Genomic DNA, 24,272 nt, shown 5'->3' on the forward strand with positions numbered 1-24,272 from the left:
CATCTTTTTGTCATCTATCCATGCTATGCATCATGAAGATAAATGGTGATTAGTGAATGGAAACAGGATGGTGATAGATGAATGGAAACAGAATGGTGATAGATGAAAAACAGTGACACTTAGGAGTACAAGCAGCTTAAAGAATACTTTGAGTATAAACATAAGTGTATGAGCAAGAAAATAATTACCTATATTCTACAAACAAACACAGCACAGCCCCAGGGACAGATTCCTTTTCTGTGAACACCCTCATGCTAATAACTGTGCCGGAGTCAGGGTCTGGAAAGGATGCAGAGTCAACTTCTGGCAACAAAAATATTTAACCACAACAGACATGCTTTTACCTGACAAATGTAAGTGGGAATCCCACTTGCAGGGATCCACTTCAGGGATCCCATTTCCAGGGATCCAACCACTCCCCTACAGACAATTTAAAGACAGTTAACAGTTATTATACATCATCAGATGCTTACTGCTTTTGTATGCTACTACAGCAATTTTTATTAAGAGAATCAACGAAGGTGATATAGCATAGAGGTTTAAAAGTAAGATGTAAAAAAATATCACCCAACACAAATTCTCTAACTTGTCAAGAGAAGGGGAATGGATCTATGTCCTCCAGAAGTATCCAGTACTAGGCTTGTCTCAATTAAATTCAAACCCATGTTGTTTCAGAACACTTAAGGACTTCTGTGGAGGCTAATAGTGACATGGTAAATCATGCTGACAGAGCACATTGTCCTATTATTAGTAACATGCCAGGCAATACAAAAAGAACAATACATACTTTAAAAACTGCACCTAGACAACCTCCCCACTTTGCATTTTAGAAGACACAGATGTAAGATACACTGCCCTATACCAGTTCAGATGTTTTTCTGGAGTATATATTTGTAAGATATTCATGTAAACACTAAAAAATTTTCCATAATAATAGAAAAAAATCAAAGCATTCATAAAAGAGAATAAGTAATTCTGCTCCGGATTTGCTCGTTTTGGTTTTACTTTCTGTTTGTTTGAGGTAGTTTTTACTGTTTGGTTGAGCTTTTTTTGTTTTGTTCTCCCCTCCACACTCAGGAAGTGTTTCAGGAAAAGCCACAAGTTCTGAACAGGGTCATTCATGATAATGATTCAGCTGCTGACTTACCTTTCAAAAGTGCTGGACCAGTTTTACTTCATTTCTTTCAGGAAAGCAATGCAATGGGACAGTAACTTCATCTCCCAAATTAACCATTGTTGGATACCCAGCTCTAGGCAATTGGCTTACTCTGTGCGAGCACTTTATTCCTACCCTCCTACTTGTATTTCTCAAAATGCAGCATATTACTCACTTTGACTGTAGTTGCTTCCCACATATTCATTCATCTTAGTTTGTCTCACTGGATTTCTTCAACTGCATCTCATTAAACAGCCTGAATTTTTTCTTCCAGTTGCATGCTAGGCTGACTTTCAGTGAAATGAAGGTATATTTACCCCAATGAGAGGAAAACAGAATGTAGTTGCATGGTCTTAAACTTTAAGAGGCAACAAAGCTTTCTAGGCTATGAATTTTGATACTCAGAGATTAGCAATTCATCTTCGTTTCAGCTGTATCCTTCAAGGACAGCACAGTTATCTAGAGAATCCCTGATAGGTTTCTAACTAAAAGCATTGCTCCAAAAGCTGTGGGGAAGCAGCAGAGCAGTTCATGGCTCACACAACAAAGATGTCCTACCCCACATGTCCCTGGCACACTCACGCTGCAGTTCCTGCTCAGTTCACAAACCAGTCAGCCCAGCAACAGCTTCAGCAAGAGCAAAACAGAAAGGAGTAAGGCCACATCACTGCAAACTGGGAACAGAGGCTGGAGAGGCTGTGCAGCTGCCACCCTGGACAGAGACTCCATCAGTTCTTCTGCTTCTAGAATAATTCCATGTTTTTTATTACCAGAACTGCATATTTAGAGTCAGCAAGTCAGATTCTGAAGACTTAGAGACAGTAATTAATGCTGTGCTAGTTCTTCTGCAATAATGTTAAAATAATTCAATCTTACTAGCAGCAAACACGTTCAACATGTCACCAGAACCACCAGACTCCAGGTCTCATCTAATTCTGAACTGACTAAAGCAAGAGCAACATTCTCTGCCCTAGTAGCCAATGTACTCCTGGTAAGGGACACAAATTAATGAAGGGGATATAAGGAAAGATTGTATGAACTGGACAAAAATTCATTAGATATACTGAATATGACTACTAAGGCAAACATTCCTAGATTAATCTCTTTTTGTAAATAAATCAATAAAAATTCCTGATTTTTCTAGAGTAAACTTTTCACATCCTTTCCTCTGGAACTGAAAGTGCTCTGGTTTCTCTAAGATTGCTTTCCTGTTTTATTTCTCCAAAATCAAATCTTGAACTCTGCATTGAGCCAGTTCCAAGCTAAACATGACCCTTGGAGGTCAGCAAATCTTCTTGCATCTCATCCCCTCCAGCAGCTAAAAGTAGGACTGTGCCTCTCCCTACCTGGCCAAAAAGAAAAATACTCATGGAGAAAGCAACTCCTTATCTACTCTCCCACCCTCAAAGGTCCTTAGCACAGAGGGAACCAATTCCAAAATGCATCTACTATGGCACCAGTAAATAGACTAGCTCCCACCTTAAAATGCTCTTTGGTGTAGAGCTGACATAGTTTTGAAAAGGAAAACAGACTGATAATGTTGCAGCCCTAAAGTAAGAGAAGGAGCAGGAAAGTAAGCTGTTCCTCTAAGGCATAATACTTTTCTGACTTGCTCCTGGAATGATGCCTAGCATTACTTCCATAATCCCAGTAAAATGAAGTTTCAGTCTTGCCATTCATAAATAGCAAAAATTTATGCTGAAGTTTCTGAGGTGCTTTCAGAAGAGAAATACTTCAACTACTTTGGCTTTTGAAAGATTTTCCTGGCATCATGACCTTCCTTAGGACTTGGAACTGAAAGATTTCCTTGTTTATCAAACCCCCTCATCTGTTCCCATAATTTATAATTCTTCATAAATTGATGAGGCTCCAGCTTTTTAATACTCTCTTTCATTCACTAAAGACACTATAACATTTCCAAAGCAGGCACCTATTAGTCCACACACTTTTTGCCCAGTATCACATTGTAGCCTACTTACTCACTAGAATCACCCACAGGATGAGATTATAGCCAGAGTGGATTGGGAGCATTTTTAAATTAGAAGGTAAGGAATTAGATCTTTAATGACTGTACTGCAATTTAAATGTTAAAGTTACTGAAATCACATGTAAAAACTTCACTACCAAAGCCTCTTTAAAAGAGTCACCTTTTCAGTTCCAACTGGTTGCTCAAGGGTGTACCTGAACAATTATATCATGAGGCTGAAATGAAGGTTCCTCTTTCCAGCACCTCCTACAACTCTAATACTCAGCTGCTGGTCTGTAGAAAGTATATTTTGCATAAGTCACTTGAGAATCCACAACATTTTACAGATCAGAAATTTAATTTCAACAAATAGAGAGAACAAACTCTCAACTCAAGCAAAGCTCATTAGAATGTAAAAAACAATCAGCAAAACTGATTAAATATCAACATCTTGAGATTAGGTTGAGGGGTAGGGACTTTTAAAATTATGTTGTTACATGTCTTTTCAGTATAAGTGGGTAGCCATTAAGTGTGAACAACAGCTACAAAGTGAAAAAAATGCCATTGAACAAAATCAATATTAAGTGGTGCTTAGACCAAGTTAGTTTGTAGTATCCCTTTTCATATTTGAAGGATCACAAACTGCTTCAGTTCGTGATCCTTCAGATATAGCATTCAGATACAAACTGATATAGTGATTAACTAACACCAACAGCTCTTCAGTGAAAAAAATTACTGATGTTGGTAAAGTAAGTCACAGAGTAGTGCCAATCAAGCCAAAAAGTAAGAGGAATTTTATCTAGAAGAACATCTTTGGTCAAAGTTTCAGCATCCTTTCAGATTAGCCTCCTTCTGTGGTAGAGTACTCACCAAAATTTCCCCTTAGCAAAAGATTCAAGCAAAGGCATTCACATATTGTCACACACTGACTCTGTGCCACACCTACAATACAGTGACTTTCCCTTCCCCTTGAATATTATGCTTCTATCAGGAGAGAGGCAAAAAAACCATGTGTTTCATAAAGCAGTTTCTGTGCAAGCTGCAAAAAGAAAATCTTCAAATGAGACTTGTGGTCAGCTGCACACCTTTGCAATACATGAAACAGCCTTCAACAGAACAGCCTGTGTGTAAAATGCACTGTAGCACTTCACTGGAAAAACGGGGAAGCTCTCAAACTGAATGGACATAAAAAGAATACTACAATAAATCATATTGCAAACTACATGTTAGTGTCAATAAGCAATGTCCTTCAGGAATGCATTATATTTTAAAATTCACTTCCACCTTTTGTTGGTTAAGATAAGCTACAGTTTATTTTAGTTAGTAGAGCCACAAAGTAGGATGAAACAAGTATTCTGCTTAGCTTGCATTTTGCAAACTGGAGCATGCATATGGCAATGGAATCAATTACTTTACTCCCACCCAATTCCTTAATTTTAAATCTCAAGCACTGCCAGAAAATCTCATTAATACAATCTGGATAGCAAAAAGGTTTATTCAAATTTCCTTTTCAATAATGTTATACTTACAGTGTACAAATAATTGTTTTAAAATACAACAGAAATACTCAATGTGCACTTCACAACATTGAACTTAATATGAAACAAAGGCCACAAACACTGCTTTAAAAAGCCCAACAGTACACTTGCAGTAGCTGACAGACTAGTTTTTCATTAATCCAATTCTATTTGAAGCAAACCAGAGTTTTAAAAAATTCCTGTGAATCCAGAAAGTTGAATGACAATATACTTCTGTAGCTCTGAAATACACAGTATTCAGAGTCCTTAAAAAATTAAAATTACTATGTGACACACAATTTAGACACCCCCAGAACTTGGACCTTGCATTCTCCTCCCATTGGATAGCTCTTGCCATCTCTGTTCCTGCACAAGCGATAATTTGTGACAAATTATAGAACTCATTGTTACAGGCCAGAAGAGTTACCAAAAGCACCTGAGATTTTTAAAACAATCTTGAAAGAAAAAGACAAAACCTACTGAATTTTTAGAAGGGAAAGACTACTCAATAAGACCATGGATTGGTCTGATTATATTATAATATAATACTTATACTCATCTTACTAAATAAGACCATGGGCCAGGGACACTGCCATATGCTTGGACTATGCACGTGTTCTCCTGCCCCCTTCTGTCCCACCAATTCCTACTCTGAGGACAGCCTAACTTCAAAACCCTCAGTGACCCCACTGCTCCATATACAACAAATATATCAAATATTTCCATTGCTGGCTCATGAGCAAGCAGCTTGTCTGACAACAGCTACAGAAAGGTTTCTAAGATATGTTTCTGTTCACCCCAACAGATTCTAGCACTGCAAAGCCAAATCAGAATCTAATCAACATTTAGCCTTTCAAATCAATCCATTCTTGCAGGCTGATATAGTAACAGTGTATCTTACTCCTCTTTCATTTAATCAAAGTTTATATTTTGAAATAATAATGCATACTTTAGAACAATTTAACTAATCCACACTACCTTTACCTGAAAATCCTCTTTGTCCTAAAAAAGAACAGTGATGCACAGGAAAACACATGTCAACTGAGAACTTCATCCTTCAAGATTTTGTTCTACAATCTTAATTTGTATCAATTTTTTTCCTTCCAAGATAGTTGTCACTACAATGGTGGGCTTGTCCTCCAAATTAAATGTAAAACCACTATTTTGATAATAATCAAAATTATTACGAAAAACATGATCATTTTTTTCCTGCTTTGCTTTTTGTGGTTTCTTTATGCCTATCATAAAATCTCTGAAATTCTAACCTCACATTAACCAAATCTCCTTTATTCAGAATGGTTACACATTGCCTTAGATTTTACAGGGACACTACCAAGGACAATTTACCCTGATTTAGCACCAAGGTGTAGCCAATTTTGGAACAATACCTACTTACCATGTTTATTTCCATGAGCCCAAAGTTAAGAAAGAGTTGTCAGACTATGATCAGAAAACCAGTGATACCTTCCCATTTCCTCGTGCCAGTGGCCTCTATCCACCATTACACACTGCTCACTTCCCTGCACTGTGCTTAGTTCTTCAGGGCAAAATACACACTTACCTCATTAAACTCAAGACACAAGCAATGACAAGTAAATCAAGATGGTTGGACAAAACATTCTTTATGATATACCCAGGAACTTTACTCACATTGTGTGATACATACAAGTTTTTTCCTTGTTTATCTTGAGCTGAGAAAGAAAAAACACTTCATGCATTATGAAAGCCATGTGTACATCTGTGAGTTGCCAGGTGGATGTGTCCTTTACAGACCTCTCCCTCAGCACCACAGGGAAAGCAAATTTGTATGCTAGTGTATAGTGATGAAAGATTAGAAATCAGAACCATTTAAATTATTTATAGAACATCACTGATTCCTCAAGAAGGCCATGTGAAGTAGCTTGCAACTGGCCCAAGGAATCCTATGAAAAAGTCATGTAATAGCTATTTTCTATTAATATTAACATTTTGAGAAATTCAAGGCAGTTTAAAAATTACCTACATCAGTAAAATAGGATCTTCCTCTAGAAGTAATTTCTTTCAGTAACCAAGTTTTTACCGGCTTGCTCCTAAGATGAAACTCACTGCTGAATGAAAAAGATATTTTCCTCCCCACAAATCTGAGTCTTCACAATTTTTGTAACGAGAAAAAACTCAAAACTCTATAAACTGACACCAGGAGAAAAAAAAAAAGCAATAAAAAAACTACAAACAAACAATCAACCCCCACACCTCAACTCAGGAAGAATACAGCTCAAAGGAAGCATGATCCTAAGGTACTCCATATAATAGAATTTTTTTGTGTCTTTTATCATTCTGAAATTCCAACTTTAATAGATTCAAGTCTTACTTAGAAAAGTTTAATTGAAAACAAAAATATATGGGAACAGATTTGTTCCAGATGCATTAATATTTTCCAATAAAAACATTAAGTATTTAATACAGCTGGGACTAGAATTGGTAATCACAGATATTTAACAATCTTAGACTGGATACTAAAGCTCTTGTGTTAAGGAATTAGGGGTTTCTTTCATTACTGCTGTTAGGAATCCAAATGTACTAGTAAAATTGAGGAGTTCCACAAACACAGAATAGAAGAAATGAGAGGAGGACTCCACATTACTGTGTTGGTTCATGTCACTTCCTGCCATCAGTGACACTGCCTTTTCATTAGCATAACTAGATTTTAAATCAGTGAAAGAAGAAAGAGACAACTGACAGCTTTACACTGCTAGAAATAAAGTTATAGAGTAAGACCAGACTCTAGTTTAAATTAACAATTGTTGTTACTTAGTTTTCTCTCTGGAGAAGGAAATAGACTTGTCTTTATTGAGCAAGATATTATATTCTAATGCTACAAACCATCTGAAGAACTCTTACCTACAGTAACTGATTGACAAATAGTCACTCTGGCAACCAAAGCTGCGTCCATACAGCCACAGAACCACGGATTAGCTGCAGGTCAGTGCATGTAAAAGCTTATACTCAATATATTTTGAATAAGGTGCCATTAGTCCTGGGAATATGTAGTCCTTCCAAACATCCTGCTAGATGAGCTTTTAGACAAGGCTTGATATTCCAAAGCATTCTAACGTTCTGGGTTTAATAAAACAGGTTTGCAACACTGTCAGAGTTGCCAATTTATTCACAGAGAGGAAACAGTAACAAACTGAATGTTTGGCAAGCATGAGACTATCTACAACCCCTCAATTTCCTGAAGATACTTGATATGATACTCTGGGAGCTTTTATAAACTATTACAGAGAAACCAGACAGCTCTTTAATCCTTACAGAGCAGCACAGGTTAGGATGAGAAGAACAAGATCCTTGTTTCCCATGACAAAAAAGTCTCTCATCAGCACCAAGAATTGCAACAAACAGCACCAAAAAAGAGGTGGAAGCACTACAGGGAGGATAAAAACAGACACATGCTACATGAAAAGCTGCTAAGAGGTGGTGTTCATCTTCATAAAGCAAGTGTTTGGTGGTTCAGAAATAACAAACAAGGCACAAGAGTTCACCAGAAAGTTAATACTGAATTATAATCTAACAGCTATTTGTATTTTTTTCTAATCAATTTGAAAGAAAACCTAGGTATATAAAAACCAGGAACTAGTGGTTATTATGAAGTATCATTTCATATTTCTTCCCCTTTCTAATGTTGTTTGACTGGTATAAATGTTCCACCTGATACAACAAACACAACTTGGGAAACCAACACACTGTCAGGTTTCCTGTGATTTCAAGCTTGTCTGTACTAATCCCAGTCTCATTTCACACCCACACATCAGGCTCCCTCCCTAGCTAGCTTGGGCTTCTCTTCTGTACATAGCTTCCTTATGACAATCTAGCAATTAACACCCACATCTCCTCCCTAAATGATGCCAACTCTTCTATGAAACATTCGGTCTATGAAACCCACACCCTCTTTCATGCCCTTTCATCTGGCCCTTTTGCAAACTGGGAATAAGCAACTCTTGGGGGGGTGACTCATAAGTGTTCAGCCCTTTCACACTGTAAAACAGCTTATCTAATAAAACACAGCACATGTACAATGTTGCATCAAGAACCAAACCATATTCATGCTTGTAGATCAGGCTGGGGAAAAGACTTATCTGAATTTTCATCTGTCAGCTAACTCTTTTCACTGCAGAGTAAGATAAAGATGATCCAATGACAAGTCAAAGTATAGGACCTCTGTCCCTTATTCAGCTTTTGTTGTAAAAGGTTTTCTAAAGTTTCTGTGCTCAATTTTTAAGCTCAGATAGAGAATACTAGTCTTTCCTCCTTCAACTCTTTTTGTATCCTACATTGTACGCGTTGGAGTCAGGAGAAAAAAAGAAAACATACATTCTTCAGATGACAAGCATTTAAATTATTTCATATCCTGTAAACCAAATAATGTAGCAATATTCTGGAACAAACAAACAAAAAAAAAAAGAGGAGTCTTGCCAACTCAAGAAAATCCTGCTGTACAGGCTGTTGGGTTCTCATCAATGTGCCAAGGTAACCTACCTCTGACTTACAGGGCATGTAGGCCACAATATATTTATTGTTCTCCAGAAGTTACAGAGCACTAAAAGACAGCTAAAGCACCTTTGATAATTGCTGTATATTCATTTCACATGTAAGCAATTATTGTGATTGCCACAGGAATATTGCACCATAGTTACACCGTACAGGTGTGAACACAAACAGAATTGGAACATGAAACATTGACAGAATGCTCCAGAGCCCAGGGTGCCTAAAAGCAGCTGCTGAGTGCTACTGGAGATTCTACCAGGCATCTGAAATCAGACTGAAGTCTCCAGCTCATTTTTCATAGGATGGGTGTCCACACCACAAAAACTGATTGTGACACCCAGCACTCCCAACAGCAAGCTCATGGCTCAGAAAATAGACTTTGGCTCTGAGCTACCTATTACACACACAGACACACACTTATCTTACCTGCAATTAAAGCATGTCAACAGGTCAGCAAGGAAAAATTGGCTCTGGCAGTTCTTTCATTTGGTGACGAATCTAGACTTAAACTTTCTTCAGATTTCAGCAGCATTCAGCTTTCCACTACACACAAGGAAAGGCAGAGAAAGTAGAAAAGTAAAAATTATCATTCTCCACTAACAGAAATCTGGCAGTTTAAAAACTGAGAAGGAAAAAATCTCCATCTTAAAGAAAACAAGATAATAAACTCTCAAATACACAGGAGTAGTAGTAACAGAGCATGTTTCACATCACAAGACACGTCCACACAGACAAGGTCAGAGCTTCCAGGCTTTTCACCAATACCTTGTGAGAAGCCCTTGAAAACACCGAGGGCATCATCAGCTAAGAGTCCACAGCACTGCAGAAGCAATCCATATTTGCCTTCCTTGCTGCCTTCTGTTCACTGCTACCACTTAAAAACATTTCCATCCATGCTGCAACCCAAAAACAATAACACACTGAATAAATCTGAAGCAATTAAGAAACTGTTCTGGCTAAAAAGTAACCACTGGGGAAAAAAAAAAACAAAAACAAAAAAAAAAACCACAGAAGTAGAAAAAAGTGGTATTACACTGAATAGTAAAGCTGGCTACACTGCCAAAAAACTGATTACAGAACTCACTTTTCAGACAAGAAATGCATCATAACAGCATCTTGTTAAACAAGCTAAACACATGCAAGGGAGAAAGAGAAACCCACACCTTTCTGTCAACACTGAAGTAATTCATATAAATTTATATTTGACATGTAACAAGGCTGCACACATACTGAAAAATGCAAGTATGAAAAGCGTGTCTATTCATTTACACAGTGCTTAGCATTCAAAATTGATTTTACAGACATCCTGCTAACCTGCCTGACAGAAATTCCTCCAGACTACACAAATTAATTCAAAATAAGGAGACTGTAATTTTTCTGTGTCTTATAAGCAGGGAGGTAAAACTCTGAAAGTTCTCAGTATGCTGAAAGGAATCCTGCAAAAATTTAGAAAGTATATACATCAAGGCAAAAACATTTTTTTATAAACGTAATTTTTAACCAAGAACTCATAGTTTAAAACAGGTTCTTAAACAGCTTTCCCACCAGGGGAGCATGAACAAAACAGCCAAAAATTACAGCCTTATGGGAAGACTCTGTTTTTATATTGCAAATATAATATGGTTTCAGTACATGCAAGACTACTGACCCCTTGCCATTTCATGCTCCTGAATTTCAGGGATGATTATATCAGGTTCCTCCACAGATGTAACCAGAAATTTCATCAAGAGACTTTTAGCATCATTTTCCCCCTCAACTATAACAATGAGGTAGTCCTAAAAATTAGCCAGTTTCCAAGTGAAATGGTAACAGGGTCAATCTCTCTATCTTCCAGATCATCTCTAAAACATTTCCTGTAGTAAAATACTGTTCAAAAAATTCTACCTCACTAACCCTGCTATTTTTAATATATTTTCTTATTACTCAAAATCATTACAAGTGAGGGCTCTAAAGGAAGAAGAATTCTCCAGAATTTATAATTAATACTAACTTCTCTCCTGTTTGCTTCATACATTCATTGCATCTGGTCATAAAAACAATCTTCCAAGTTTAATTTCTTAAACACATTCTCCCTACTTTTGTTTTGCTGTATCATTTATCTGGGTAAATTTCTAAGTGGAGGCTATAATTATGTTCTTGACCAGATTGTCTTTTAGATTAAACAATTATTTTTTCCCTTGGATTATCTTCTTTAATTTGCAGCATAGCTTAAAACTATTGACATACACATAACAAAATAGGTATAGTCTAAATGACATCCTCATGTTTGAGCTTTTCAAGTTGATCAGCCTGGTATTTTTATTTCCTTTTACCACACATGAAATAATCCATCAGAAGGAACAGAAAAGAAGAACAGGGGGAAAAAAATAAAAGAGAAATTTCCCCTACCCAGAGTCCAAACTGAAGCCCTAAAGGTAACCCACAGCCTCTATAGAAATAACTCTTTCCAGCATATGTTGGAAAGGAGTATGCAATAATCATCTGTGGAGGGGCTTGAAGTAAACACAATTAAGAGGACATTGGGGGATGGCAAAACCTCTCAGCAGATTTGTTTTAAAAGATTCCAGCATGCATCCATCTAAACATCATCTTTTATCTAGAACCACAAGCCTGAAATTGAAAATTGGTACAAGAGACTGAAACCAGAGCCAATGAAGAACGTGAAGAACATTTCTCACATGGCTAGTGCATGATTTCAAATATATGCTTAAAAAAAAAAATTACACAGTGGTGCAATATTATCCAAACTTATTCAGTGTTTCAGCTTCAAAGTCCTGCACGACTGACTCAATGAATCTTTGTTACTACTACCAAGGCAGTAAAGAAAATCACAAAGGTCTGTTCTTTTGTAGGCTACAAAAATTTCTCTATGATATGCAGTTAATGTGCAGGTTTTAGAGAGAAGGCATTCAGAACATGGAACGATTCCCTGAACCAGCATATGTAAAAAAATCTGAATCTGAAACCTTAGCACCAAGCTATGGAAGATGTCCAGAACCTAATTACCTTTAGCTTCCCAAATAATTTGGGAAAAAAAAAAAAAAACAACAAAAACCCACATAAAACCAAACCCACACAGACACCCCTTAGGTTAAAGTGCAAAAGAAGACTCTATCTAGTGTATGAAAGAACAAAAATTTGAATAATTCAGGAAGTTCCAATTTTGAATCATCCTTTTTAATATTATTTTTAAAAGCTGTAATTAAATTAAAGAAGCATGGTGATAATTGAACTGAGAGCTTCCTGTAGTTGTGGCCCAGGAGAGTCATATTAATCACACAGTATCACCAGTTTAGTATTGCCAGATAGGAAATAATACATCCTTATCTCCAGGGAGCACTGACACTGCGATCTCTTTGCAGGCACTGACAAACCACTTCTGCCAAGCACAGTCTTGCCTTATGTAACATTCTTGGAAGAGCAAATATTTTGCTTTTGCATCAAATACACAGCTTTTTAAAAGCAGGCAACCAGGTAAAAAATAATACACATCTGCATTCTGTATCCTGGATGGTAAGGAGGGGGAACAGGGAGCGAGAGGAGATTAAAAAGGTTCTGCCTTCTCATTTCTGAAAACTGACACAGGTGAGGAAAACATAAAATGGTAGAAGAACTGCTCAAAAACTTTGAACCAGACACAAAAATGTTTTATTTTATCTAATATTTTCTATCTCATGTGATTTATATGAATTTTATATATTTTCTGGACCACATGATTCATAATTATAGGAATATAAGAAAAAATATATATCTCAGCTCACCTTGCTTCGATAGCCTGAAATTCTGTCCTAAAATGAGAGTGGTGAGGCATGCATATTAAAAAGCTTTAGAACATAACCAATTCTTAGTAGTACCCTTCATGAATTAGGATGCTCAACTTTGTATTTTGAGATCACCAAATCATAACAGACAGCAGTTTTCAATGTTTCCTCAGTCCACAGCAGAGCAGACTTTCTTTCAACAGGCAGGTTACCAGGACACTCTCAGAATGGCAAAACCCTTTTCAAGGATTTACACATTCTCTCTGTCCCCCTCTGTTTTGTTTGGGTTTTTTTTAACACAATTAATTTTGAGCTCAGGGTTATACTGCATTTTATTTGAGAAGAAAGTTGTCCTTAGAGACTGTATTGCATCCCATGCATCTTAACCTACACCACTACCCAAGCTGGATATTATGAAAGATGCATAGCTTTGTGGTTTGGGAAATTCAAATTGCTTTCCTTATCTTTCCCCTTCATGTGAAAGCCCAAGAAAATAATCCTAGAAACCATAGTCCACAGATCTATGAATCAATACAAATACTCCCAGTACCAACAGATACCATTCAAAACAGCAGATGGACTTTAAAATATTAAGAAGGAAGCATGTTCCGGTTTCATACATGCATGAATTAAGATAACAAACACATCGTAGAGGTGATACCTCCTGGGAAATCTCCCTCTGTGAGTAACAAACCAGAAATCTTCTAAACTGCTAATTTTACATAAAAATGGGCCTATTTGCTTTTGATTTAAAGATCAGTTGACACTGCAGGGCTTCCTCAAATCCTTGTTTTCCTTCTGCTATTCACAGTTTTACTGAATAACATGCAGCTGAAATTAAACCCCTTGTTTAATGTCACTGTTGTTATCCCTATCATTTGGACAAGAAATATCATGCAGTGAAGAACCTTTTCTGCTTTGGACTGTTACTGGGCAAACAATTAAAGAAAAAAAATTAGTGTATTCAAATAAACACAGGCTACGAGGGCAGCACATTAGAGGGTTGTCAACAACATAGAGCAGATTACATGAAAGAGTTTTCCAAATTTTCACTAGCACAAGCTGATTAAGTCTGTGTGGCAGAGAGCAGACTCACACAGCTCTGGAAGCAGTAAAACCCTAGTGGCTTGGATGCAGCACCACACAAATATGAAAAATTGCTTTCAAAGCTAATCCAGGCATCTTCACACCACATTTCCTTGCACTCTCTGTTCTAGGATTCGCTCCTGCAGAGCCAGGGTGGGTACAGCCATGCCCACAGTCATTTTTTCGTGTTGTTATCTCTAACAGGGAGTTCTAGCTACTTTTCAACAGCCACAGCACTGCAAAGCCTCCCTCATCTACTCCATGCAGGTGAAAAGGAAAAAGAAACAACAGAGAAAGAGGCAGAATGTTTTGATATCTTCTAGATCCTCCCTGTCAGTTGAAATTTAAGAGTAGAGGTACTGCAGTGAATTCTCAGTACTGTGCTCTCCCTGGGTTTTACACATCATGCTGCACCACAGTAACCATCTCCGTTTTGTACTCAAAGGATAAAAAAAACCACCTCAAAGTCATCTTGTCCTTCCCCCTGTGCCATGGTAACACACATCATGTTTCTGTCACAACTCACAGCTGCTTTCATTTACCTGTTCTTAAAATCATACACAACTTTTTCTGATAATATATTCCAATGCAATTCCGTCTTACCAAGCAAGGAAAGAAAACAGATCACTGTGAAAAACACATTTATCTCATACACTTACACAAACCTTCCCTTTCTCATTTCTCTACTGTCTTCTTCACTTCTTTGAAGGTAAAATAACAGCTAAAATAACAGTTTATTCAGTCATTCCTACAGACATCCAGGTATCCTTACTGCTCTTCTCCAGACTCCTTCCAATGGGTTCATATTCCCTTCTTTTTTTCCTTTTAAATTATTTTTAAATTAATTCCATCTTCAAAACATGACACTACATCAATATTGGCTGGTAAGATTAGTTCATTTCACTTGTAGAACATATTTCCATTTACACATATGTGGTGCAGACACAGGATCCCACAGCAAGAACTGGAAAGGTCCTTAAGGTCAACTGAAACAAGCCTCAGAGAGAAGCATTTGGTCCTTCTGGCCTTCTCCGACTGCTCCCATCACACAGGAGGCAGAAATTACTTTAAAGAAGCCTTGCTGTGTCTGAAATAAGGAACTCTGTTATAGGGGTTTGCAATACAAACTTCAGTCCCAACCTAAGAACCAGCTTTATTTAAGAAAACCTTCTAAGAGCAGAATTCAATCATTTTGATTGAAGATATTATTTAATTTTACAATTCTATAGCAATGTTGACTCCTGTTATTCTTCTTGTCTACTAAAATATATAAATCCTTCCTGTATATATCTAAAATAAATCTCTCACCCCTAAACAAGAACATTATCTCATTAGTCCATTTCTAGGGAAAACAATGTTTTTCAAGTAGTTTAGCACTTGCCCGCAGTCAATTCTTTAATAGGAATGAAATTTTGACAGTTTCTATAATAGAGTCAAGCTACCAGACACCTACTGCTCCTCTTCTGTCAGCATTTTGGAAAGGGAAATTCTATTAATCTAATGGTTTTATCTTAAAAATAAAATCATATGGGCTACCGCTTATTTCTTTGTAATCTTCTACTGCTTTGGGAGGGTTTAATTTCCAAGAAAAATACTAGAACAGACAAACAACTGAGTCTACAGTTGCTCATTTCCACTTGCCCCTTGGCCCTGACACCTGTACAGACAGACACTACAATCCCCCTTCTCAGTGGCACAGCATTACACATACCCTCCCTGAGTTAAGTAACTGCAGCAGCTCAAGGATTACATCAGCCAGCCCTTACTCTTTCAACAGCGTTTTTGTAAACCTTCAAACTTAAACTTCCCTAACTGCTCTAAAACTCACTCTTTCCTCACACCAGCTTAGGGTTTTAGCACTTGCCTTGGACATCATGTTCCCTTCCAAGTCCTAGTATATTTTATTGGACCTGAGGTGAAGAAACAAACAAAAAAAGACCTCAGCCTGCTTTGCATTATCTGTCCACAGCTCCACTAGTCAAACAGGAGCAAACCTCCTCTGACTTTCTTTTTACTAACTTTCTATTTCTATAACGATTTCTCATTATTCTTTTTGAGTTGGCCATTCTGAATTTTTAATTATATGTATGTGTGCTTTATTTTTACACTTGTCCTTGGCAATCCAGCTGGGAATTCCTTTCCCTCCTTGCATTTGATGTTGAAGGGCTCACTGGTAGCCAAGCCAGCCTTTCCCTACTTTTCGTATTTTCCCCTGTGGAAGAATAGTTTCAATTTCTGCATTAGCATATGCCACAGACTCCAATATTCCTGCTTCTGAATAAATCATATTTTTATCTCAGAATATTTAAATATACTTTGAATTATAACTGATTAGACCACATTGTCTCCTGACACCAAGCCCAATGCCAAGTGCTCCTGAAATGTTGCTCTTGACTTGATGACTCTTTTAAATCTGAACCGTTGTTACTTTAAATGTTTGCAAAACAAATGCACACTAGTAAGAGGATATGCCTTGCTGCCAATACAACAAAATTTTATCCCGCTCACTTGCTACCACTTTAAAAGCAAACAGTAATGTTTCAGCTAATGAATGTAAGTTGCTAAAAACACTACTGGCAAAAGATACAATTTGCAAGTAAGCATGCGTTATAAATGCAGTATTTCCTAAACTGCCTTAGTTGTTGCTCTCTGAACATTTCATTTTTTTCAAACAATAAAGGTTCTCGTGAGAAGAAAAAAAAAGTTCTCCAAGTTCAAGGATTCCACTGGCATCAAAGCAAAACAAACCCAGACCCTAACTAGCTAAAGGAAATTTTTCAAAAGAATCTCAATACTATTGTGTGTTCTGCTTTATCAACACCAGCAAGTCAGGAACCCATAAGCACTGGGCTGGCAAACATCACCCCTGTAAAAATCATGCCAGCAAAATATGCTGAAAGCAGATGCAACCACTGACAGTCATAAAAATCTCTGTGTTACCTGGCAGCAAGTTCAAGAAAATATCTTTTAGAGTTGTTCACACTACTGGGACCAAAATATTAAGAACAGAATCCTTGCAAAGGCAAACCAGTTTCTGTCCTCCATGCTTTTCCTCCACTCAAAATGTACTCTCATTTCACAGGCTTCTCATCCTATGCATATGTTTCAAGAAGCTGATAAAGAACTTTCTAATTGTTTACCTGAAACCACTCCAAGCAGGCAAGCATAATTAATCTTAATGCAAGTCAGCAATTCAGAAAGGAAATTATCCTGTTACACCTATTGCTGACTATGTGTTCTTATGTGTTCTCTGCTTCCGTGTACTGAATGGAAAAATGGCCAATTAAAAGGAAAAAAGAAAATAAATTAAAAAAAAAAAAAATTCACAATCCATACCAAAGGCATTCCAAGGACATTGGGTGATTTGAGAACAACATCAGAGCCAAAATAAAAAGGAGCAACACACACTTTTCTGAAGATTTTTGTGGTTTGCAGCAAAATTTTTGGCTGCTTAGCGCCTGTTGTCACTTTACCTTGGCAAATCTAATTCCACTCACAGAGAAGAACAGAACCCTCACTTCCAAAACAAATCCACATTATATGTTGTGGTTGGGGGCCTGCACTTCTTGCAAAGTCCAGCACTGGAAGTCAGTGAGTTCCTCAAAAGTGGAGATAAACTTTTGACCTCCGCAGGTTTTCTTACAGGAATATGGAATTTATAACACTGAACTGAAACACATTAATGGCACGAGTGAAGTGTAAAAATGCCACGAACTTGCCAAGAAGAAGCAGCACAGTTCTGTTTACTAACAACCATGGGTGCAGTGCAGCAACTTACAGATGTTCCACCTTCAACTAATAATTATGAAAGGCGTACCTCCCTACTCAGGCTTCCTTCTTCCCTTGTATGTTTAAGGTATACATGTTTACAGAAGCACTACTCAGGATCATGCCAGTGCAGTGATGAAGCAGAAAACCAAGTTATCTCTCCCTCTCAGGTTTGCTGTGTTAGGGCAGGAGCCTGCCACAGTAAAATGAGTTAATTCAATCACAACCCATGCTACTTCTTGGGCTTGGCTGCACAACAGCAACTTTTTAACCACAGCTCTCTGACTAGTGTGTAAAAAACCTAAACATCTGAAAATTATTTTGTTATTACAATTATATTAACTGTTAATTGTTAATAAAACTAACTCAAAAGTATAATATTCTCTTCTCTCCTGCTCAGGGGTATCTGAGGTTTTACAAAAGATTTTGTGAATGCAAGTGGGATTGATTCTTCAGCAGTTTAACTCTCCAACTGTTAGCCAACAGCTAAATTTAAGTTACAATCCAAAGGTTTACTGAAATATAAAGACTGTCAATACTTTAAGACTTTGATTTGTTTCACATGCTGTACGAAATCCTTCCAATTGTGAGCTTGTTCAAGGCCGTCATTTGATCAGCTCTGCAGGCAAACTCCATTTGTATTGCTAGAATAGTCTTTCTATATAAAAACTTTCACAGAAAGAAATCCTACCCTTCACCAATATATAATCCAGGCAACTTGCAAAAATGAGCTAGAATCAGAAGGATAATGAGCACAATTGTCTTTCAGTATTAGTTACTGACACAAAGAATCTAGAGTGTTTTCATTACCCCACAGCTTTCCTGTCTTTAAAAGAAAAAAAAAGAAAAGAAAAATACAAGTTCTTCTAAGGCATGCAAAGGTTTAAATAAACAAAACCGTGTCTGTCATATGCTTGGAGACCACAGTAGCGGCAGAAAGGGAGAAAACATTTGACTGTGCTTCTAAAGCTAAATGGCAAAAATCACATTATAAGAATTTGCCTCATACTTTCAGCACTAATCTAGCTGTGCTATGTATGCTCTCATACAAAAAGTAGGTAACATCATTATGTCTAGATCAGAATTAACTGTCATGGTCTAACTTTACTGTATGCATAGGCAATTCAGTATTGCATCAAAAATTGACCTTTTTTAAAGGAAAGGAAAAAGATAAAGAAGTCATTGATTTCCCAATAACTCACCACCCATGGCAAGCCACCACGGTCACAAATAGAATTAATTTCAGGACAAATTTTCCAACTGCTAGGAGAAGTTGCTGCATTTGGTTCAAGGATAATCTGAGTCAAAGTTCCAACTACATACTGGGCCTCCTGCATAGAGATAGCTATGACTGTGTCATGTTTCCAAACTTTCCTCTGCAAATTAAATGTAATCTCACTTGATAGCATAGGTAACACATTCTTAGATTATGTCTTCACATGCCTTGAGCATGTATCACCACTCTCAGAAGCTCTTATCTCACCTGCTCTCTTTCAATTCCACATGGAATTGCCTCACCTGGACATGCCCTTCAGGAACACCTTAGACAATAATTTTTTGGCCACATGGTTTAACATGCAAAGCATTCTTATTATACCATCACTGAGAGCTTGACTGAGAGACACATACCTTATTAACAGGTAGTCATGATCAATGCCTACAACAGAAAGTAAGGGAAGATTGAGCCCCAAAGCTCCTCAGCGTTCATAATGCTAACTTCAGCTGGTGCATGCTTCCTTACCATCACAGCACTTCCACAGTTAAAGCTGACTCCTTCAAATGTACTGGTGTGTTATAATAGAGTGATAGTAAGCCAGAGGCACTCATTGTACATATTCACAAGTGCATTCAAAACTGTTTGTTTAATTCACTAGAACCACAGAATTATTAAGGCTGGCAAAGACCTTCAAGATCATTAAGTCCAACCTGTGACTGAACACTACCACGTCAATTAAACCACAGCACCAAGCCACAAGCCACATGCAGTCATTTCTGGAACACTCCCAGAGAGGGTGACTCCACCCCTTCCCTGGGCAGCCCATGCCAATGCTTAACAACCTCTTCAGTGAGGAAAATATTCCTAATGTCCAGCCTGAATCTCCCCTGGCACAGCTTGAGGCCCTCCTCTGTTGTTGCTTGCCTGGAAGAAGAGACCAACACCCACCAGGTTTTCAAGCATTTGTAGAGAGTGGTAAGGTCTCCCTTGAGCTTCCTTTTCTCCAGGCTACACACCTCCACATCCCTCAGCCACCCCTCACAGGAGTCACTCTCTAAACTCTTCACCAGCTTCACTGTCCTTCTCTGGACATATTCCAAAACCTCAGCACCCTTTTTGTGAGGGGCCCAGAACTGGACTGAGGACCTGAGGCGCAACCTCAGCAACTTGACCCAGGTCTAACTGACCTGCTACCCATGACACAATGAAGTCCTAGCTCTACTTTCCAAATAAATTAATAAGATTAGGAAAAGGCAATGTTTCTTGTAAGCTGTTTGCATGAATTTTTAAAAATACAGACATTCTTACAAAGCACCCATGCCAGCATCTACTTAGAAGCCTTTATTTGGCCACTATATTGCCAAAAGGACTGAAGAAAATTTCAGAATTTCTAGGTCACTCATACCCAAACTTTTGACTAGTGCAGACCTTTGTAGTCTCTTCTGGAAGCATCCCAAGGTTGTTTGTCTTTACTCACTACCATAAGAACATCAGAAGTGCAACCATAACATACCAAAAGCATAGGCATCTGCTGTTGTGCACTGCAATACCTGAGAAACAACCAAAAGCACTATTCTGCTAGGAGCCTTCCTTGATGCCCTCTGCCCTGGTGCTCATTCCGATGCAGATACAGCACATGACCATTCTGTTGAGGTGGCAGCTATTTAGTATGAAACTGACCTATCCCATTAGGCTGAGAAGAGACCACAAGTAAGGTAACAACACCAAGCCAGGTTGTCTGAGTAAGAGAGTCTGAGAGCTTGTCTGTAAACCAAAATATAGCTATAAAATTGTTACCAAAAAGGATTACTGGAACGAGAGGTCAAAAAAGCCTTCTTCTTAGCAGCACTAGCAGCACATAACAAACACCACAAACATACCAAGTACACTAAATATGCCATGGGAGAAAGAGAGAGAGGGAGAGAGAACACATCTCTCTCATGTCTGAGGGAAACTACGGCTCATAGAAACATCAGATCAGGATGTGGAGAACTGCATCTTTAAAAAGTCAAGTATGCTACTCAAATATTACAGAGCTAAACAAGATTCCCATCAGGCTAATTAAAATTTGGAGATCTTTTTCAATTAAACCCTCTGCAGGCATCAAAAGGCAGCATCTATATATAATAAATAAAGATATGCAAGGGAGGAACAGCAGCACTTGTGGATAAATTCTTTGTTAAAAAAGAAGTCTTAAAGCGATCAAAGTAATCTTAATAATCCTTCAATGTACAGTTTAACAGAGAAACTGATGCTTCAGATGGTACTGAGAGTCTGTAAATCTGAAGACTTAAGCTTGACAGGCATCAATGCATCATTATGATCTTTTTGAAGAGAAAACATAGCTATAGATTTCCAAAACTCAGTTTCATGCCAGGATCAAATAAAACCACATTAGCAGAAGTTTCTCCAATTTTGCTTCTCTTGGCTTCAGATTCTATGAAGGTTTGTATCCCATTTAGAGGAATAAAACCCCAAAAATAAAACAAGAAAAACAACTCAAAGCCAAAACCCCTTACAGAGTAAAATCCAGTTCTTACCAGCACCACCATATAATTTAGACACAGTACAGTTTAAAGAAGAAAAAAAGGAAACTATGCACATAAAACTAAGTTTCTTCCATGGGCTTTGTCCACGCATATTTCATCAATCTAACAGGATTCACTTCTTTTTCAAAGCACATACTGTCAATCACCATGGGTCAATAAACAGACTAAAACAGCTGTTAGTGGAAGTCAATTGAAAGCATTTGTTTTGACTGAGACAGATAAGAGGAAAAGGCATCTGGATGTTCCACAAGTTTCACCACTGCCATCCTCACATCAATATCTCACTGGTACAATCTTGCCCTCTACAATTATTTATACTTCACCTTTTGGATTGTAAGTTTTTCTGTCTTTCCTTTCTCCCTTTGACCTTCCATGTTTGTTAAAGCAGAGGCAGAGAGAAAGAAACAAATTACAGCATTAGGTCCTAATTCTTAGACTAGTTTCAGATCAGGTGGACTCTTGTACACACATACTCCAGCAGAAGTAAAGTGGCACAGGTAAAGTGAAAACTGTCATTTGACACCACTCCTTCAGGTATTACAAACTCTTCCAATCAACATTTTTTCTAAAAGGTTTACTTCTAGAAATTATGATGTAAAACCAGCACAGGGCAGAGACATGGGTCTACATTGCATGACCCAACACTACTACCTCATTGGTGTATGAGAGATCTCTATGAATGGATAATTTATTATCACTGCCTCTTCTCTCTGAAAATGAAAACAAAACTAAGACCTTGTGCTTCTCGACTAAGATGAGGCCCTAAATCCTTCTTACTGCTATATGGGAGAATAAAAACACTGTTGTACTAAAAGGAAATGTAACTATAAACGCTTGCACAGCATCAGTTTCACACTGATCAACAGAAAATAACCTGGGCAGAGAGGGCACTGGCAGATTCTGAAGTCACATTCAGTTCAATCACAAGTAATATGGTGGCATACAAAATCACACAATCAGTTTTATGCATTTTTTTCTTCTTACTGTCATTGTATGAGATATGTTAATGCTAATCACAAAACCAATCAAACAGCCCAGGGAAGAGAAAAGTCAGACTGAAATAAAAATCTCCAAATACCATCAAGTATGCCTTAGCCTTTCTCAGTTACTAGAAGCCACAAATCCCAACCTGGCAAACTCCTATACCGGCAGGCTGGCCTTACACACCACGTCCCAGCAGACAGTGGGCACCTGCCAGCACCTATGTATTTGTCCACGTGGAGCAATTCAATCATGTCGAGTTGCTCCCAGCACCTTTGTGCAACAGAAAGGTTCACATGACCTCGCTAATAGTTCCTCAAAGATGAGAGAAAGCAACACGGTAATCACTCTGCCAGGGCACACTGCCTTCCCCCGTTACCCGGGCCCCGAAGTTGCCGAGACCTCTACCTTCCTTTGGCATCCAAAGCAAACGCCAACATAGCCTTCGGTGATTCGGTGAGTGACGCAAGGAGAAAGAAATAATCAATGTTAATTAACCTGTGAAAACAGAAGTCCGAACCCAAACCCAGCACCCACACACAGGGTCACGGGGGTGACGGCGCCCCGCAGGAATACCTGGCACTCCGTTAGGCGTCACGCCTGGGAGGAAAAGCCTTCCGGAAAACAAAAGCTCGTATCCCACGCTCTGACCTCGGCACCTGACCGCTCACACAGCCCTGCGCGAAGCCTGCCTCTTCTCTCTCCCAGAAGTTTGCGACCAACGCAGCCCAAGAGTCGCCCTAAAAACCAACAGCGGAAAAGCCGAGCCAAAAAGATAAAGGGGATTAGGCGGGCATTACTTCCACTGACCTATATACTGCCCTCAGCCCGCGGCGGCCCTGCGGCAGACGGCAGCTGCTCGGCCGGGGGTGACACCGGCCTGACAGCCCGCCCCGCCTGCCGACGAGGCCGAGCGGCGGCGCGACACCCCCGAAACTCGGTGCGGGGCCCGTCCCAGCCGCCGCCGCCCCCTCACGGCCCCCGCCCCAGCGGGACCAGCCCCTACCTGGCGCGGGTGGCGGCGGAAAGTTTCTCCGGGGAGGGGCCAGGCGGGCTCCACTCCCTCTCCGCCGAAATCACCGGCTCCGGGAAGGAAGGAAGAAAGGAGAGGGAGGGAGGTGGCCACCCAGGTAAATCGCCGTCCGCGACGGGACAGCGGGGCCGTCGTTGATCCCTCGGACGGGAGCGCCCTCACGCCCGCCCGCCCCGAAGGCTCCGTCCCCTCAGGCGGGCATCTTGCCCCGCGCCCCACCACGTCCCGCTCCCTCACGGCCGCCGAGTTTGTGTAAGCGCGGCCGGGCCGTGAGTCAGAGCGGCGGGGAGGAGCCGCGACCTGCCGGGGGAGGCCCGGCCCGAGGCGGCCCTTGCCGGGCGGGGGCCCGCCGAGAGACAATTCGGGGGGTACAGCCCGACTTAAGAAACGATTACCCTGCAATTAAGAAAGCTTCTTGCCATCTCTGCCTGCCTACTTGGAAAACCCGCAAGCCAGAAGTACCATTTTAAATCTATCCCGATCTTACAAATGAAAATTAGAGGTGGTTCCCTAATGATGCAAGCTGCAAGGTGATCAGTGGCCTGGAGCACTTCTCTGAAGAGAAGCTGAGCGAGCTGAGGTTGTTCAGCCTGGAGAAGGCTCTGGGTGGGAGACCTTGTTGTGGTCTTCCAGTACTTGGGAGCATCTCTCATGAGCATAGACTGCAGGAGCTGGGCCTTTTTAGTCCAGAGAAGAAAAGACTGGGAAAAAAATC

At 39.2% G+C, this 24,272-nt stretch overlaps 1 protein-coding gene across 1 annotated transcript in view; it reads right to left on the bottom strand.

The window, feature by feature from the left end:
- Nucleotides 1-23,735, bottom strand: part of FHIP1A (FHF complex subunit HOOK interacting protein 1A) — a 78,503-nt gene extending 54,768 nt beyond the window's left edge. The window contains exons 1-3 of the mRNA XM_063156379.1: nt 23,531-23,735; nt 23,101-23,264; nt 9,590-9,706 (exon numbers count right to left, since the gene is read on the bottom strand). The gene's annotated coding sequence lies outside the window, so the exon portion shown is untranslated. The remainder of the gene's footprint in view (nt 1-9,589; nt 9,707-23,100; nt 23,265-23,530) is intronic.
- Between the last annotated feature and the right edge of the window lie 537 nt (nt 23,736-24,272).

The sequence above is a fragment of the Melospiza melodia genome, chromosome 5 (assembly GCF_035770615.1).
Source record: "Melospiza melodia melodia isolate bMelMel2 chromosome 5, bMelMel2.pri, whole genome shotgun sequence".
NCBI classification, from domain to species: Eukaryota; Metazoa; Chordata; class Aves; order Passeriformes; family Passerellidae; genus Melospiza; species Melospiza melodia.